The 20,188-nt window shown below is 37.4% G+C and overlaps 1 non-coding gene and 1 pseudogene across 1 annotated transcript; one reads left to right on the forward strand and one right to left on the reverse strand.

Annotated features, from left to right (window-relative positions):
* Positions 1-767: 767 nt before the first annotated feature.
* On the reverse strand, positions 768-16,154 carry LOC139196607 (uncharacterized; annotated as a pseudogene).
* LOC139196654 (small nucleolar RNA R71) lies at positions 15,661-15,767 on the forward strand. The gene has a single exon (XR_011581751.1). It is a non-coding gene; the product is annotated as a small nucleolar RNA R71 (small nucleolar RNA).
* Positions 16,155-20,188: the final 4,034 nt, after the last annotated feature.

A 20,188-nucleotide genomic window follows, 5' to 3' on the forward strand; every position in this document is an offset into this window, starting at 1 on the left:
ACCCGACCCGTTAAGCTAACGGGTCACCCAAACCCAACCCGTTAAGCTAACGGGTCACCCAAACCCAACCCGTTAAGTTAACGGGTCTTAACGGGTCACCCATTTCACCCGTTACTGTTTTTTTTTTTTTTTTTTTTGGTTTTTTTTGGTTTTTTTGTTTTTTTTGTGTTTTTTTTTACACATTTCATTCAATGCAAAAATCCGGCAGAGGATGCAATGCAATTCATGAGCCAACATGGAATGACAGATTACAATTAAAAGTGCTTTTGCTCGACTAAGTGGTACCAAGCGCATGCCCTCACCTCAAGTTGCTCATGTAGCCATTATAACAGAACGCTATTATAATGGGAAAGTGCTTTTGCTCGATTAATTTAAAACAGCGCTCTTTAGTGCAGTAAAAAGAGCACAAGTACAAGTTCTACTATAGGTAATGTCTAATGCCCTATTAAAACAGATACATGCTTCAACTTCTTGTAGCCCTTCCTCACCCAGACAATGTACGTGTGGCAATCATTTTCCAACTACACTTCACTCATCACCTATATAATTGCTTGGTTGATCCTCCCAAGCCAAAGTTAGCAGCATTCTAATTAGCTTCCACCTGCAATAATAAAGAACACAACAATAAGAAAAATGGAGAAATGCTGAACGAGAAGAGTCATTTTCCAACTACACTTCACTCATCACCTATATAGCCTTTAACACACTATGCCTTAGCTTAACTGGAGCATTGTCTTTAAAAGAACAAGTTAAAAAACATACCATACTTAATCAAGACTAATACTACTGGAGCATTGTCCCGAGTTTTCGTTAAGGCTCATGTCAAAAATTTCTTCAGTAAGTTCTTCCAAGTCAGCACCCTCTTTCTCTAAAGCTAAACATAAAAAGAAAAAGGGAAAAACAATTATAAACTATTATATAAGCAAAAACAAAAAAAATACAAAGAAATATGAAATTTACCTTCTTTGCCAAAAAGCCAATCTCTAGTACATAGCAAGGCTTGAACGGTTTCAGGCAACAAAGAACTTCGATATTGATCAAGCACCCTACCACTAATACTAAATGCTGATTCCGAGGCAGCAGTTGAGATAGGAATTGTTAACACATCAGAAGCCATACGAGAAAGTACGGGATAACGAAATTGCTCCAGTTTCCACCATGAAAGAATATCCAACTCTTGTTTTCTATCGAGTCTCTTTCCTTCAACATATAGATGTAATTCAGTTTTTTCAACTGAAGTTGACCCATCTTGATAAATATTATCAAATTCCTACATATAAAAACAAAATAGAAACAAAGATCAACGTACAATATAAAGATGCATATAAAAAGTATAAAAAGAGGAATAACAAATATAAATACTACCTCAAAAAGTTTGTCTCCAACTTTTATTTGAGTAGGAGTTTGATTAACCGGGTTGGATACAAGAAGATGAGAGAACTTGTCCATGTAACAACCAAAGAGTGCAAACAATGTGTCACTAACATCCTTCAACTCTCTCGACTCCTTACCATAAAGTTTGTCATAACCCCACTCTACAAATTGCAATTTATAGCGAGGATCAAGAATCACTGCAATGGCAAGGATCAAACTATACTCTGACCAATACTTTTCAAACTTCAGATTCATATAACTCCCCATCCGTCTCATGAAATCATCACAATCTTCCATGGCATCTTGAATACAATAATGGACTTTGAACACTTTTGGGAAAAACAAGTTTGATGTAGGGTAATTTGTTCCGGAAAATAAGCAAGTAACTTCATAAAAATACCCCAAGAAATTGGAAATCTTCTCTATTTTATCCCACTCTTCCAAGGAAGGACATGAACTAAAATTAGAATCAACAAGTGCCAAATTGAGAAAAGCACGACGATAGAAAATGGCACTATCAAGCATTGTATATGTCGAATTACATCTAGTAGGCACATCTTGTCTCAACCCTCTTTTACTACCTGCCAACCCTACTTGTGCAACGCAAGCAAAAAACTTATTTTTTCTCCCTTCTGAACACTTTATATATTTGATGCACTCACGAACTTTCGTCACTGATCCATCAATTTCCTTTAGTCCATCTTGGACTATCAAGTTTAGAATGTGAGCACAGCAACGAACATGGAAGAACTTTCCATCCATTAATAGCAAACCTCTAAAATTTAATTGTTTCTTCAATAACTCAACAGAACAATCATTTGCAGAGGCATTATCCAAAGTAATGGAAAACAGTTTGTTTTCAATCCCCCACTCAACTAATAAGGCGTTAATTTTTTCAGACAAAGCAATCCCGGTATGTGGAGGAGGCATGCGACAAAAATTTAAAATTCTTTTGTGCATTTTCCATTCTTTGTCAACAAAGTGAGCTGTGAGTGTGAGATATCCATCAGTTGTAGCAGAAGACCATAGGTCAGATGTCAAACAAATTCTTCCCTCAACTGTATTTAACCAATCTCGAAGTCTTATCTTTTCATCTTCAAACATCCTCAACACATGTTTCTTAACTGTATTTCTACAGGGCAGTTTGATATCAGGAGATATGTATTTAAACAAAGTTCTAATGCCCTCGTATTCAACAAACCTAAAAGGCAAATCATGCTTAACTATAGCCTCAATCAATAGCTCACAAAAACTAATATGGTTAAACTGAGGAGAACGCAATCCAACTTGAGATTTTTTCATATCAATGTGATGTTTTTTACTACACGTATCCATATGATTCAATAAGTTTTTCGTCCCACAATTACTATCACATACGTAAACTATCCCACAGTTTTTACACTTCGCATGTTGTTTATTATCAGGACCAATAGGCAATTCTTCAAACAAAGTCCAAACACGGGATCTCTTTTGACGTATCTTACCTACTCGCATACCTTTAGCCTTTCTCTTTGAAGGACTTGGTGCACTTATTGTACCTTGCGTATCACTTAGATTGAATGTTGACATTTCCATAGCCTCAGTGTTCTCTTCATCAATATCCATCTGCACTAACCATAAATGAAAAGACGTGAATGAAAGATGCAGAATTTGACTGAACCAATGACAAATTTCACAGCTTCAGAAACAAACCAAATCATAATTCAGACCCAAAATTACATAACAAATCAGAAGTCCTTGAAACATGAGCGAAGTATGAATAGTAAACCTCTCAAATTATGGCTTAAGCCTACAGCAGAGCAAATCTCTCAAAATGATTATGAAAGCAGCGGTTTATGATACATAACAGAGCTGCCTTGGGACACAGACTACCAATATAAGAATAGTACTCCAAAATGAAAAACTGACGATACTAAAAAATTTGTCTAACAAATAAACACCCATAAGAAATTAGGAATCATGTGAGGCGTAAAGCATACAAAGACCCGAGTCCTGAGTTTCTCCATTTATGCATGAGTAAGAACTAAGAAGCTACTGAAACTGAGCTTAGGTAAGAAGCATCCTAAGAGAAATAACTTCTCGGCCATTTATTGCTCTCAAGAGTAAAGGCACGAGAACAATCAGAAGGGCCGGTGATCAGAAATATGAAAGTGTTCTTACATAAACACATACGAGAAACATAAAAGTTTCTGAGCATCACAATTACAATCAATATACAACCAAGAAGGTTGCATAGGAAAACTTGTACAATACTTTCCTTTTGTATCCTTCTTGATCTCATCTTTACTAAAAAGATGTCATTGACCGAACTTTCCTTACCTTTACACAATCCTAACATAAATCGAATTAATACAAATCACCGTTGGATCTAATTCATGTGGATATGATTTCATACTATAAACAGACTCTCGAGTTATAAGTTAATAGCACAAAAGATACATAGGTAGACAGTATTCAGAAACTATGAGATGCCACGGAATTATCTAAAGATAGGACAGAGGAATTCATTTCCGGGAAACCGAAAAAATTCTATAAGCTGAGGCAACTTACAATTCAGATTACCAATTTGAAACTTTCATAATACATACATCACAACAGAAATCCAGCTCATCTGTGTGCTATTTTTTATTTCGAATGTACAAGAAACAAAGAACCATATCCCAACAAAAATCTAATCCCTTTTCTTTTGTACATAAAACTATCCCAACAGAAGTCCTTGAAGCAGACTGGACTAAGTTCCATCTCTTTAGCTCGAACCTCTTGACCCATATGTCTAAACTATCTTTGTCCCTTAAGTCTTTAGTTCCTTCTAAACCATCCCAACTGCTCATCGGAACACGTCTATCATTTCTGTACAGTCTCTAGCGACACAGAGACTTACCAGAGAGAGAGTGATGGAGTCCACCTAAAAAAACCCAATATCCAAAACACAACAAACAAAAAAAACCCTGAAAAGGGTCGAATCTAATCTGCAGAGTCCACCTAAAATCGAATCTAATCTGAGAAAAAATAGATGAATCTAATATGCAGAATCGAAGCTTACCAGAGAGAGAGTGATGGAGTTCAGTAAGATTTTTTAGGGAAGAAGATGAGGCAGCGAACGGCGTGCGATCTCTCAATCTCAGAGAGCAACGAACGGCGCGCGAGCGAGGTAGCGACGAGCAACTCTTAGTCTCAGAGAGCAAGGAACGGCGTGCAAGGGAGGCAGCGACAAGCTACCAGCGAGAGACCTAGTAGGAACCTGAGGGTTTTGAAATCTATTGAAATTACACAAAAATCCTTACTAACGGGTGTTAACGGGTGGTTAATGGGTTTCGCGGGTTCACCCAAACTGACCTGTTATTTAACGGGTGATTAACGGGTTGACCCGTTAACCACCCGACCCGTTAACCACCCACCCAAATACTAATTTTAACGGGTTGGGTCGGGTCGGGTTAACGGGTTGGGTTAAAAATGACAGGCCTAGGTGTAAGTCTCTCTCTCTCTCTCTCTCAACGTAATTAATTAAGCGTGAAATAATTAGGATTAATTTTTAAGAATTGATGAATGGAAAGACTCATCAGAGGAAGCTCTTGCTGGTGGCCGAGGGATGTAAGTTTTTTTATTTTTCTCTCTCTCTCAACGTAATTAATTAAGCGTGAAATAATTAGGATTAATTTTTAAGAATTGATGAATGGAAAGACTCATCAGAGGAAGCTCTTGCTGGTGGCCGAGGGATGTAAGTTTTTTTATTTTTTATTGTTTTGAAATATTTGAGTTTGAACAAAAACCCCACTGGTTGGTTAGCGACAAGGTCTAAAATATCGATAATATCCTGATATTTCCATCGAAATTTTCGTGTTTTTGGATTACCGATATTTCCGATATCATCGATATTTTAGACCTTGATTGGAACTCTATGTGGTACTAAGTCACTCATGTATCTTACCATGCAATGTATAAAGTGTAAAGTATTGTACTACTTCATTATATATAAATGATTTTGGTGTGTTTAAACTTCTTTAATTAATTACTACATATTTTCTACGCTCACAATGTTTGTCAGCTCACTATATAATAAACTTAAATCAGTTAAATCCATCATGCAATGCATTTTTGATAACAATTTTACCACTTGTAAAACAAAGGGTTAAACCATAGAAAATTCTTGCAAGAGAACAAGCATTGTTGTATAGAATGGCTTAAGCAAGGTCGATCTCCTCAGGGACTGGTATAAACAATTTATGAGCTTTTGTGTATTTAACTTAGTTAACTCTAAGAACTACACTAATTCAACAAAACTAAATACTATTGTACGTGACTTAAACAAACATTTAAAAAGGGAAATGGCTTATAGAAATAATGATTCAACTAAACAAAACAAGTAAATGAGGAAATTCAAGATAAAATAAATGATTGAAGAAAAATAGATTGACAATATACTAGAGTTCAACCTTTACCAACAACACTCCTACGTAGCTCTTCCAATTGCTTAAGTAATCGAAAACACATATGCTTTGAAGGTTGGGTTTTCCTTGTGTATGTTTTACTTGTGACATTCAAGTTAAAACGCATACCACTACATGCAATTTATCCATGACATTTGGATTAAATATAAACATAAATGATTCATTAATCTTGATGAAAATCATTTTGTTAAACCATGTAATCCCTAAGAGTATGATATTTACCTTAGGAGAAATTACAATCCTCAATCACAAGAAGCATAACCAATTTTAACGTGAAATTTGTTCAAAATTGCATCCAATGACTTTTCTAAGCATCCTAATGGTGATCAATCATCAAGACACATAGATAGTTTAATTTAGAGATTGAAAATATCAAAGCAAGCATGTAACAACACTTAAGCAATTGAAAGAGAAATCTACGTAATCATGTTGCGACTCATGGCCTCACTCTAGTGAAAAGAAATTAGTTACACATAATTATTTGAATACATAAGAAATTATCCATGAAGAATCAAAGAAGGAAAACAACCCTTTTTACAAAACAAGCTCTCCGATCTTCTCCTCCTTTTTCTGCTATGTTGCTCTCTGCAACTCTCTACTCTGTAAGTCTAATGAGAGCTGCACACCTTTATTTTCTACTGCAATGAATACTCATCTGCTGCTCCATTCTGTCCGTCCTCCACTCTGTCTTCCCCTCCTCCTTTCGTGTATTGCCTTCAATTATTGCCTTCAACAAAAGGCAATAATTGCCAAAACCAACCAAAGCTACAAGTGGAAGACCAACCAAACTCCACTTCATAGTGGGCACCCCATGTTCTCCTCTTTTCTACCATCTTTTCTTTCCTCTTTCCGGAAATGCCGTGTGTTCCCTCCACACTTTTATTTTATTTTATTTTTTTCTTCTCTTTCTTTCCCACTTCCATGTGCTCCTCCCTTCATCCTCACTCTCCCACTTTGCTTTCTGATTTCTTTTTCAAACACCACCCGTGGAGACAAGCTCCACTTCCAATTCTTTTGTTTGTTTTTATTATTTCCTTTTCTCCTTTTTGCTTGAAATTGATCCTAAAGCAAATTTAACTGCACACTAACACAAGGTAAGGTAAAATGCAACCATTTTAACACAAAAACATCACAAAGACTTTAGAAATGGATGGTATAAATGCATGAAATATATGAGTGATCAAATACCCTCAAACTTACATTTTTGCTAGTCCTCTAGCAAAACAAAACACAAAACAAAACCACTCAACTAAGACTAGATTCAACAACTTAGTAGCCAACTTCTCAATTTCGATTTCAGAGATAAGTGCTAACCATGAAACAAACAGCCAAGAACTAAGCAACAAGAGCTCAAAACATCATCCAATAATTAACCAAATTTCCTTCAAACAAAACGTTGAAATGTCATGTGTGAGCTAGCCATGTCAATGCAATTCCAAGCTCCTTTAAATCATCATATGCAAACATGTGAGCTTCTCACAAGACATACGCTCATTCACTCATAAGTTTTGGTTAATGTGTTTCACTCAAGTGATCTCATTGTACATGCCGCCATATGCTTGCTTGTCCACCTAACTCGCTATCAATATTTAAGTAATACCTTGGATCAATAGGACTTTATTACGGTTGTAATGGGGCTAAAGGTGATAGGCTAATGAAAGAAAGGATATGGAAATAAAAATTTTTGAGAAAGTACACTTTAGTAGTTTTCCAACACCTCAATATCACACCACCTCAAATTGAAAGCAAAATAATAAAACCTTGAGCACCTGTTACTCCCCAAATTCAACTTCAAAAGGAAATTTATATTCCGCAGACACATTTTCAACAAATCAACACTCTCCCATTCCCTTTTTTTTTTTTTTTTAAAGAAACAAATCTGCAAAGCTATGCATAAATCTGCAAAAGCTACATCAGCCATCAAATTCACATTTCATTGTAATACACATGCTCCATCTATCTTTCTACATAAATGAAACCCCCAAGAGCACAACCCATGTAATACTTTCTCAAAACAATAAGGAATCGATTTCTGTGTATGGGCTCAACTCCAATATCGGAGCAAGGTAAAGAGATGTGTCTAACAAAGAAATAGCTTAGTTAAAGGCTCAATGGGCTACTACGGATAAACATAGCATATAAGGTATGCACAAAAGGCTCAAACGATCCAAAGATGGTCTATATCACTTCCAAGTTATTACATGAATTGATTAATGAATCGTGAAGTATAAAGCAAGTTCTAGAGATACATGTACAGTGAGATCATACGCACAAGAAGGAATGAGATTGATGCATAATGGTTCAATCATGTATAGGCTCAAAAACTCACAAGGTTTACATAATCTCACATGATTCACATATGAAACGCTAAATCATGCTCAAGTTTCACATTGACAAGACTAGGCACATTTATTTTTCAAGTTGATTGCTGGAAATCACAGTTAACACAAAGACAACGAAAAGAACTTAGACTTCTTGAAAGTAAGAAGGAAATTAAGATCAAATCTCATCATTGAATTGAGAAGTAGCTACAAACAATAACAAAAATGCAAATTGTTTAAAAAAAAAAAAAAAAAGAAGTAAACTAACGAAATATATTTCCACCCCCAAACTTAATTATAACATTGTCCCCAATGATAATGAAAGGAATTTTGAACAATAAGACATAAAAATGGAAGGAAAGAAATACAAAATGAAATAAAGACACATAAAGAAAAGGAAAGAACACACCAATTTGTGTAGGCGAGGAGAGCAACAGTAAAAATGCATTTTTTTTTCCATGGTAGAATTCCAAATCATCCCCAAACTTGTTTCAACACGTCCCATTATGCATAACAAATGTGTGAATAACCCGTGGGATTAAGAAACTTTTCAAGAAGTTGTTGTAGAGACTGCAAAATCATTACCTGCATAAGGGAGCAAAAGTAGGACTTAAACACAAACTAGAAAACAAGAGAAAAACAGAACAAGAACATTTAAAATTATTCAAACAAAAGATGAAAGATAGAAAACTTGGGTTGCCTCCCAAGAAGCGCTTTAGTTACTGTCTAGAGCTAGACATTCTGTTAGCAGTTTGATTCAAATAACAGGTTCCTTCAAAGTGATGGAATCCTTAGCAAGATCGTATGGAGACTCCTTGTATAACTTCAAGCGATGCCCATTAACTTTGAAGATAAAACCAGTTTGCATGTTTTGGATATCCACAGCCCCATGAAGATGGACCTGTACAACAAGATATGGACCATTCCAATGTGATTTGAGCTTTCCTGGGAATAGTTTTAGTCTCAAATTAAAAAGCAAAACCTTCTGACTCGGTTGAAACTCTTTACGAAGGATGTGAGCATCATGAAATTTCTTGGTCTTATCCTTGTAAATCTTTGCATTCTCATAAGCATCATTCCTTATTTCTTCCAGTTCATTCAATTGCAGCTTCCGCTTTTCTCCATCTACCTGGTAGTCAAAATTGAGGTGCTTAATAGCCCATTATGCCTTGTGCTCAAGTTCCATAGGCAGATGGCAAGCTTTCCCATACACCAAACGAAAATGAGACATCCCAATTGGTGTCTTATAAGCTGTCCTATATGCCCACAAAGCATCAGTAAGCTTTAAACTCCAATCTTTTCGAGATGAACTGACAGTTTTCTCAAGAATCCTCTTGAGCTCACGATTAGATACTTCAACTTGTCTAGATGTCTATGGATGGTATGGGGTGGCTATGCGATGGTGAATATGATACTTGGCACAAAGGGCAGCCATGGTGCGATTTAAGAAATGCGTACCTTCGTCACTGATGATAGCACAAGGTACTCCAAATCGGGGAAAAATAGTATTCTGCAAGAAACCTAACACCACAGAACTTTTGCATGTTGGAGAAGCTATTGCCTCCACCCACTTAGAGACATAATCAATCGCCACCAAGATGTAGAGATTGCCATGTGAAGAAGGGAAAGGTCCCATGAAGTCTATACCCCAGACATCAAATAGCTCAATCACCAAAAAACTTTGTTGGGGCATCTCATTTCTTTGAGAAAGATTGCCAACTCTTTGACACTTATCACAAGCCTGGCACCATAGGTAAGCATCTTTGAATAAAGATGGCCAAAAGAAACCACTCTGTAAGATCTTGGCCGCAGTCCTTCTTGGTCCAAAATGACCACCACATGCATAATGATGAGCAAACTTCAAAATGCTTTCTTGTTCTTCTAAGGGGACACACCGACGAATGATTTGATCTTGGTAATGCTTGAACAGGTATGGCTCATCCCAAAAGTAGTGTTTTACAGTGGAGAGGAACTTCTTCCTTTGTTGGTAACTGAACTCTGATGGTATTTCTCCAGATGCCAAATAATTTGCGATGTCAACATACCATGGTACTTGATGAGTAACCGCTAGAAGTTGCTCGTCTGGAAAGCTCTCTTGCAGGGGCAATGAATCTGCCTCATCAGTGCTTGCATTTACTAATCTGGAGAGATGATCCGCCACAACATTCTCACGTCCCTTTTTATCTAGGATCTCCAAATCAAATTCTTGCAAGAGAAGGACCCATCGAATCAATCGTGGTTTGGCCTATTTTTTAGACAATAAGTACTTGAGAGCAGAATGATCAGAATACACAATGACTTTAGCATCAATTAAGTACGATTGAAACTTTTCAAGAGCAAATACCACTGCAAGTAATTCTTTTTCCGTAGTGGCATAATTCAGCTGAGCATCATTCAAAGTGCGGCTGGCATAATATATAACATGGGGAAGTTTGTCACGTCGCTGACCAAGGACAGCACCCACAGCGTAATCGGAAGCATCGCACATGAGCTCAAAATGAAGGGTCCAATTTGGAGCTGTTATAATTGGGGCTGATGTGAGAAGATCCAATTTGTTGAAAGCATCATGACAATCTGCATTAAAATGAAAACAAGCATCTTTAGCAAGTAAATTACAAAGAGGACGACTAATTTTGGAAAAATCCTTGATGAATCTTCGATAAAAACCAGCATGTCCCAAGAAAGATCTCACATTCTTCACAGAAGTTGGTGGTGGTAATTTGGCGATCACCTCAATCTTTGCCTTGTCGACCTCTATTCCTTTGCTTGAAATTAGATGTCCTAGCTGAAGGGAAATCTATGAGATTCATGTATGGGATTTCTAAATGACTATGATGCATATCCAAAACAATTTAGATATACGAAAGCAGCGGAAGCATTTATAACATATTATCAAAGCTATAGTCATGCAAATCCCCTTCAAGGTTCATAGGTTTATATATAATGCATCAAATAAAATTTTAGAGAAAAGAACAAAGTGAAGGTTTAGTCTTATACCTCTTGATCTAGACTTGAGACCAAGGATGGACCACCTCCAAGCCCTTTGTTCCTTGAACTCCTTGAGCCTAGCTTCCTTCCTTGCCTCCTCCACTTTGTTACAATGAGTGCTCCTAGGTTCTCTTCAAGTTCCCAAAGTAGGAAACCTCTAAAGATCCTCACCCACTAGTGTAGTGAAAAGGATGAAGGAATAACCAAAAGGGTGAAAGATTGTTAGCTAAATCACCCTCTTTGGTGGCCGGCCTTTGTAGTGATTTTAGAGAGATATTCTTTTGCCTCTTTGTTGTTTTAACCACACAAAAACCCTAATGAACAATATCTTATAAAGTTCCTTATATAGACAAAAGAAACCTAGTCAACACTTGACTAAATATCTCACCCTTTCCACCTTAAAGTGGCCGGCCTCTTTGTTGTTTGTTTGGGCTTTGGGCTTTTATTATTTCAAGTCATCCAATGCTTGAATAAAAGCCCAATGGGTTTAGGCCCAATGGGCCCAATTAAACCCGAACGTTTCTTAAGCCCAAAACGATCTTTATCGCTTTTATGATTTCTTTAGACTTTCTAAATTAATCACAACAATTAATTAATCCAATTAATTATTTCCATCATCCATTAGTTACTCACTACAATAGTGTATTGGTGAACAATCTTTTAGGTTCTAATTAGCAAGGCAGTGAGGTGATTGGCACCAATCCAATTTAATTCAATCACTTAGTGAATTGAAACTTCATTTCAATTCACCTTTCTTCTTTGATGAGTACATTCAATCATCTAGAAGAACTCACAAGCTATGAGTGACATCTAACCATATGTCATAGCTACCCAAGCTAATGTAGAAGTTTATTCGGAGAACCTATTCAGTTGGAATTACAATGTAATTCGATCCTTCTCTAATACAATACTCTCAATCACATCATTAGGGTATGGATATATTATGTCAAACCCCTAATGTGATTATTCCTTCTTATATGATTCAATTGAGTCGTATAGGAACGCTTTCCTTTATTACGCTCGATACTTCGGCCGAAGATTCCCGAATCATATCTTAGAGTATTCTTCCTCTCTTATCGAGGATTAGAGATTCCTTGTTGCGCATACACTTGCCTTCATGACTAAGTGGCTTAACCCCAATTATGCCGTGGACACCCTCGAATGGGGAGACTTTGACATAATCAAAGATTAAGTACTTAACCACAAGACAACGACGATGCCTCAGGTCTAAGGATTACTTACATCTTTCCAACCATTAGAGTTACTTGCTTGACATGTGAGTAGACCTCCATGCAAGTACTCTCGTTCGATTGTGTTCAGTGAACTCATTCCCCTAATGAGCACCTACATACTTGTCTTAGTGTCACAACACAAATGGGATGAGACTTTCCATCCTTCCAATTGAAGCAGACACAGTATGTACCGATCTACGCATTGTCAGTATCCCTCCGACAATCCAACGACCAGGAACCTTTTTGGACATTTGGTTATGTGAAGAAGGTCTCTGTAGTCTAACATCATTAGATTACTTCTTCAATCGATCCACTGTCCATGGATACACTATTTAGGACATATATCGTTTATTGAGATAGTCCTAATTCGTGTCTTTGCCATTTGATGTATAAGAATCATCCATACATCGATTCATTTGTCCTGAAAGGTTTCTTCCAAAGATTGACTTTCAGGGCATATTTCCAACACTAGCACAATGCCATGCTTAACCATAAAATGGAATTTCTCCCAATTTAACACAAGATTAGTCTCCCTGCATCTTTCCAAAACCAAAGACAAGTTATCCAAACATATATCGAAAGAATTACCAAAAACAGAAAAGTCATCCATAAAAACCTCAACAATATTTTCAACCATTCTGGAAAAAATACTCATCATGCATCGTTGGAAAGTGGCAGGGGCATTGCACAATCCAAATGGCATTCGTCTGTATGCAAATGTACCAAAAGAGCATGTAAACGTTGTCTTCTCTTGATCCTCAGGGGCAATTGGAATTTGGTTGTACCCTGAATAACCATCTAAGAAACAATAGAAATAATGACCAGTTAGTCTCTCAAGCATCTGATCAATGAATGGCAGCGGAAAATGATCATTTCTAGTGCTGTTATTGGGCTTTCTATAGTTAACACACATTCGCCATCCGGTGGTCATCCTTGTAGGTACAAGCTCATTGTTATCATTATTCACCATAGTAATACCAGTTTTCTTTGGAACCACCTGAGTCGGGCTCACCCATTTGCTATCCGAGATTGGATAAATGATACCTGCATCGAGTAACTTCATCACCTCAACTCTTACAACTTCCTTCATGTTCAGATTTAGACGTCTTTGAGCTTCAACAGTTGGTTTAGTCCCAGCCTCCATAAAAATCCTATGCATGCACAAAGCTGGACTAATGCCCTTTATGTCAGCAAGTGTCCACCCCGGAGCATCTTGATACTTGCGAAGAACTCTTAGTAATTTGTCTTCCTCCGTGTCATTAAGATTAGCAGCAATAATAACAGGCAAGGTCTCATTCACCCCGAGATAAGCATACTTGAGGTGGCTCGGTAGTAGCTTGAGCTTTAACTTCAGAGCTTGCTCACTTGAAGGAAGAAGAGGCTGCTTAGGCACTCCAAGGCTTTCATAAACATGTCGCCACTTTGGATTATGAATTGGTGCACTATCCAATGCAGCAATGATGTCCACCACATTTTCTTCCATAGATAAAGTAGCATCATGGTTGGTGAGGCAAGTTAACAGCTCATCGTTAGATGATTGTGAGGCAAAGTTTGCATGCATAATCCCATCCAAAACATCAACATGAAAACACTCTTTAGGTTCGAAAGGATGCTTGACAGCTTCAAAGATTTTGAATACAATTGACTCTCCTTGCACTCTTAAGGTTAAAGTACCTGCTTCTACATCAATAAGTGTCCGGGCGGTGGCCATGAACGGTCGGCCTAAAATGAGAGGCACTTCCTTGTCTTCCTCTATGTCAAGTACAATGAAATCAGCTGGAAGATATAATTTATCCACTTTAATAATCATATTTTCCAGAATACCCAAAGGATAGGTCACGGACCTATCTGCCAATTGAAGACTCACACATGTGGGCTTGAGTTCTCCTTCACCTAATTTTTGAAAACAGAATAAGGCATAAGGTTAACATTTGCTCCTAAATCAATCAATACTTTATGAAAATCAAGACTACCAATAGTACAAGAGATAGTGAAACTCCCTGGATCTTTCTTCTTGGGTGGTAGCTTATGTAAGAGGACAGCACTGCATTGCTCAGTTAAAATCACCTTCTTGTATTCCAAGAACTTTTTCTTTTTAGAACATAGCTCATTCAGAAATTTGGCATATGATGGGATATGTTTAATAGCATCTAATAGAGGCAAATTAATTTGAACCTTAGCCAATGTCTTCATGAATTCAATGCATTGTTGATCCTTGGAACGTTGTTGCTGTCGTTGTGGAAATGGCAAAGGTGGCTTGTATGGTGGCTTGTCAGAAGGTGCAAATAAACTACCAAGGCCTTTTTCCTTGTTTGCATCAAAGTTGGGTCGAGATTGCACTTTGTCACTTGCACTAGGATCTGGAATACCTGCTGCAGAAATAGCCTCTGACCGAGACTTTGCAGCTAACGGTGCACTTTCAATAAGCTATTCTTCTTCCACTTCGGCTTCATGGTGCACCACGTCTCTGTTGTCATAGCTCTTGCCACTTCTCAATGTCCATATTACTTTGCAATGCTCCATCCCTCTTGGATTTTGCTCAGATTGGCTTGGGAACTTTCCTTTCTCTCTTTCATTGAACATGGTAGCAAGCTGTCCAACTTGAGTCTCCAAATTCCCCACTGATGCCGTGAGATTCTGAATGTTATTTTGTGTGGATTGGACAAAATTGTTGGTGCTATTAGAGAAAGCGGGGTGCTATTAGAGAAAGCGGACATATGTTGAGCTAGCTGTGACATTTGATCTTCAAGAGATGGTTTCTTAGTCTCACTAGTTGATTGGTAAGACTGTTGGTATTGACGTGGCTGTTGGTTGCCACCCCAACTAAGATTGGGATGGTTCTTCCACCCAGGATTATATGTATTGGAATAAGAGTCACTTCTGGGTCTAATGAAATTATTCACCATATTCACATGCTCTTGCACAAGCTCAGGGTAGCTATCCTTGTTGGGGCATTGAGTGATGTCATGAGTTGTCTCACTACAAATGATGCAAGCTTCTTGGGTATTGGGCATGGAAGAGACCTGCATTAAGGCAGCAAACTTGGCATTAAAATTCTTTTACATTTTAGCAATTTGAGCAGAAACATTAGGAGAACTCTGAGAAATCTCAAAAACTCCCCTCTTTTGTGTTTGTTCTTCTGTCCATTGTTGGGATTCAGAAGCCATCATATCAAATAACTCAAATGCTTCCCTTGCTGATTTTGACATTAGTGACGCTCCAGCAGATGCATTCACTTGACTCTTGGTGGTGGCATTGAGACCATCATAAAATATGTTCATTTGAAAGTTAGAATCAAACCCAGCATGAGGACATTTTGTGTACATCTCATTATACCGTTCCCAAGCTTCATGGAAAGACTCGTTTGGCTTTTGAGCGAAATCCAATATCTCTTTCTTGAGTGCAAGAGTCTTGGAAGAAGGAAAAAACTTATTGAGAAATTTTTCTTGCAATTCTGTCCATGTTGTAATGCTATTGGCAGGCAGAGAATGCAGCCACGCCTTGGCTTTGTCTTTCAAAGAGAATGGGAACAAGCGTAACTTGATAGCTTTAGAAGAGAAACATCTGATTATGGTGTTGTCACATGCCTCAATAAAATCAGCCAAATGCATGTTGGGATCACTGTTTGGCAACCCATGAAAGGATGGCAATATGTTGAGGATGTGAGGTTTAATTTCAAAGGTTGTCCCATCTTCCACATCTGGATATATAATGCACCTTGGCACTGCATTGACTCTCGCTGCCAATGAATTCCTTAAAGGTTGACCTGCTGCAGGTAAGGCTAGGGCCATGTGTGCAACTGGTGCCAAAGGTTGGAAAATAGATGTGTTGCTCTCAGGATCAAGGAACAAATCCTTAAGAAAAGTATCACCAATGTTCAGGGTCGTAAGGAATAAGCACTTGATTCTTGGACCTTGTTCCAATCACCATATACTACACCTGAACAAACAACATAAATATTAAGCCACAATAAAAATAAAAGTAAAATAAAATAAAACTTAACAGAAACTAACTAAACAACAAAAAGGAAAAGAAAGTAAGTAAACCTGGATGAATAAAAAACACAGTTTATGCAAATTGGCAACCATTAGTTAGTTAAACAAAGACCAAAAATCTCACACCACACATCCACTGCACTTAATCAAAGATCGAAACTCAACTAAATTAATTGCTGTTTTTTTTAATGATTAATAAAAATAAGACATAAACATAAGCATAAGAAAAATAAACACAAAAGCTTGGGAACTGTTGGCACAGTCCCCAGCAACGGCGCCAATTTCTTGATAACGATTTTACCACTTGTAAAACAAAGGGTTAAACCATAGAAATTTTTTGCAAGAGAACAAGTGTTGTAGTATAGAATGACTCAAGCAAGGTCGATCTCCTCAGGGACTAGTATAAACAATTTATGAGCTTTTGTGTATTTAACTTAGTTAACTCTAAGAACTACACTAATTCAACAAAACTAAATACTATTGTACGTGACTTAAACAAACATTTAAAAAGGGAAATGGCTTATAGAAATAATGATTCAACTAAACAAAACAAGTAAATGAGGAAATTCAAGATAAAATAAATGATTGAAGAAAAATAGATTGACAATATGCTAGAGTTCAACCTTTACCAACAACACTCCTACATAGCTCTTCCAATTGCTTAAGTAATCGAAAACACATATGCTTTGAAGGTTGGGTTTTCCTTGTGTATGTTTTACTTGTGACATTCAAGTTAAAACGCTTACCACTACATGCAATTTATCCATGACATTTGGATTAAATATAAACATGAATGATTCATTAATCTTGATGAAAATCCTTTTGTTAAACCATGTAATCCCTAAGAGTATGATATTTACCTTAGGAGAAATTACAATCCTCAATCACAAGAAGCATAACCAATTTTAACGTGACATTTGTTCAAAATTGCATCCAATGACTTTTCTAAGCATCCTAATGGTGATCAATCATCAAGACACATAAATAGTTTAATTTAGAGATTGAAAATATCAAAGAAAGCATGTAACAACACTTAAGCAATTGAAAGAGAAATCTATGTAATCATGTTGTGACTCATGGCCTCACTCTAGCGAAAAGAAATTAGTTACACATAATTATTTGGATACATAAGAAATTATCCATGAAGAATCAAAGAAGGAAAACAACCCTTTTTACAAAACAAGCTCTCCGATCTTCTCCTCCTTTTTCTGCTCTGTTGCTCTCTGAAACTCTCTACTCTGTAAGTCTAATGAGAGCTGCACACCTTTATTTTCTGCTGCAATGAATACTCCTCTGTTGCTCCATTTTGTCCGTCCTCCACTCTGTCTTCCTCTCCTCTTTTCGTGTATTGCCTTCAACAAAAGGCAATAATTTCCAAAACCAACCAAAGCTACAAGTGGAAGACCAACCAAACTCCACTTCATAGTGGGCACCCTATGTTCTCCTCTTTTCTACCATCTTTTCTTTCCTCTTTCCGGAAATGCCGTGTGTTCCCTCCACACTTTTATTTTATTTTATTTTTTTCTTCTCTTTCTTTCCCACTTCCGTGTGCTCTTCCCTTCATCCTCACTCTCCCACTTTGCTTTCTGATTTCTTTTTCAAACACCACCCGTGGAGACAAGCTCCACTTCCAATTCTTTTGTTTGTTTTTATTATTTCCTTTTCTCCTTTTTGCTTGAAATTGATCTTAAAGCAAATTTAACTGCACACTAACACAAGGTAAGGTAAAATGCAACCATTTTAACACAAAAACATCACAAAGACTTTAGAAATGGATGGTATAAATGCATGAAATATATGAGTGATCAATTTTCTTCCAATTTTTTGTGATAAACTAATAGATAATTGACTAGATAAACATCCTGCAAAGTTTCAATAAAAATTTCCAAGTTTTTCTTATAATTTCCGTGGTTTTTATTCAATTTTTATCGATATCGATAATATCCTGATATTTCCATTGAAATTTCCGTGCTTTGGACTACCGATATTTCCGATATCATCGATATTTTAGACCTTGGCGAGAAACAAGAAGAAAGAGAATTGGGATATAATTGTGTTGATTTTCAAGGATTGTATATTATTTCTTTCATGCTAACATTACAATTGTTCAGCCGAATATAAGGAGATGAACTCTCCTTGAGTTATGCCACACCGGTGGACTCCTAAGAAAAGACAACAAATGATTAACCACTTAGGAGACACACTTGAGTGCACTTGATTAACCACTTAGGAGACACACTTGAGTGCTCTTGAGTGGCTGTTTTAACCCTAACCCTACACACTTGATTAACCACTTAGGAGACACACTTGAGTGCACTTGAGTGGTTGATTTAACCCTACTTCCAATACTCCCCCTCAAGCTAGATCCAGAAGATTTATGGATCCAAGCTTGGACAAAAGTCGTTGAAACTGGTGAGAAGCCAAGGGTTTGGTGACAATGTCGGCCAGTCGATCACAGCTTCTGGTATAATGAGTCTGAATCACTTTCGACTGGACTTGTTCCCGAACATAATGACAGTCAACTTCAATATGTTTCGTCCTCTCGTGAAACGATGGGTTTGATGCTATATGCATTGCTGTCTGATTGTCACAAAATAAGGACATGGGGAGAGTTGTAAACACTCCTAAGTCGCTTAGAAGGCCCTTTAGCCATATCAGCTCACATGCAGTGGAGGCCATTGCATGATACTCGGCTTCAGCATTTGAGCGTGCGATGACATTTTGTTTTCTGCTATTCCATGTGACCAAATTTCCACCAACAAATGTACAGTAACCTGTTGTGGACTTAGGGTCGATTGTGTTTCCCGCCCAATTTGCATCGCAATATCCCATGAAATGTGTGTTTTCATTCTTCTTCATGATGATGCCACGACCCACAGACCCTTTTAAGTAACGTAATATCCTCTTAACAAGGTTCATATGCTCAATTGTGGGAGATTGCATGAATTGGCTTACGACACTTACGAAATATGTGATGTCAGGTCTGGTGATTGTTAGGTAGATCAACTTACCAATAAGCCTCTGATAATGGCGTATATTAGTGAGTGGCGTGCCCTCCAAGCTAGGTTTGAGCTTGCTATCCAGAGGAGTAATTGCAGGTTTGGCATCTCTCATGTTAACTTCCTTGAGCAAATCCAGGATATACTTTCTTTGATTTAGAAATAGTCCCTTGTGAGAAGTTGCCATCTCTATGCCAAGGAAATACTTCAATACCCCAAGGTCTTTAATTGCAAACCTTTTTATGAGTGAATGTTTGAGTTTGAAGATCTCTTTAGCACTATCTCCTGCAATTATTAAGTCATCGACATAGATTAACACAACCAATTTTCCCACAGCTCCAGTGCGAACAAATAATGAGGAATCAGCATTGCTTCTTTTGAAACCAACACTTATGAGAACTGAGCTTAGCTTGCCATACCAAGCTCAGGGGGATTGTTTTAGTCCATAAATTGATTTGTGCAATTTGCACACTAAATCATGCTCATTGCTTTGAGGGTGCCCTGGTGGCAATTTCATATAGACTTCTTCTTCGAGATCACCATGTAAGAATGCATTCTTCACGTCCATTTGGTACATGGACCATCCCTTATTGACAGCCATAGACAATAGAACCCTAACTGAGTTCATTTTCGCAACAGGGGCAAACGTTTCTTTGTAATCTACATCGAAAGTTTGAGTGAATCCCCTAGCCACCAACCTTGCTTTATGCCTCTCAATTGAGCCATCTGAATTGAATTTGATCTTATAAATCCATTTACAACCCACAACCCTTTTTCCTTTTGGAAGTGTGGTTATACTCCATGTTTTGTGTTGATCTAGAGCTTTAAGTT

The sequence above is a fragment of the Malus domestica genome, chromosome 05 (assembly GCF_042453785.1).
Source record: "Malus domestica chromosome 05, GDT2T_hap1".
NCBI lineage: Eukaryota > Viridiplantae > Streptophyta > Magnoliopsida > Rosales > Rosaceae > Malus > Malus domestica.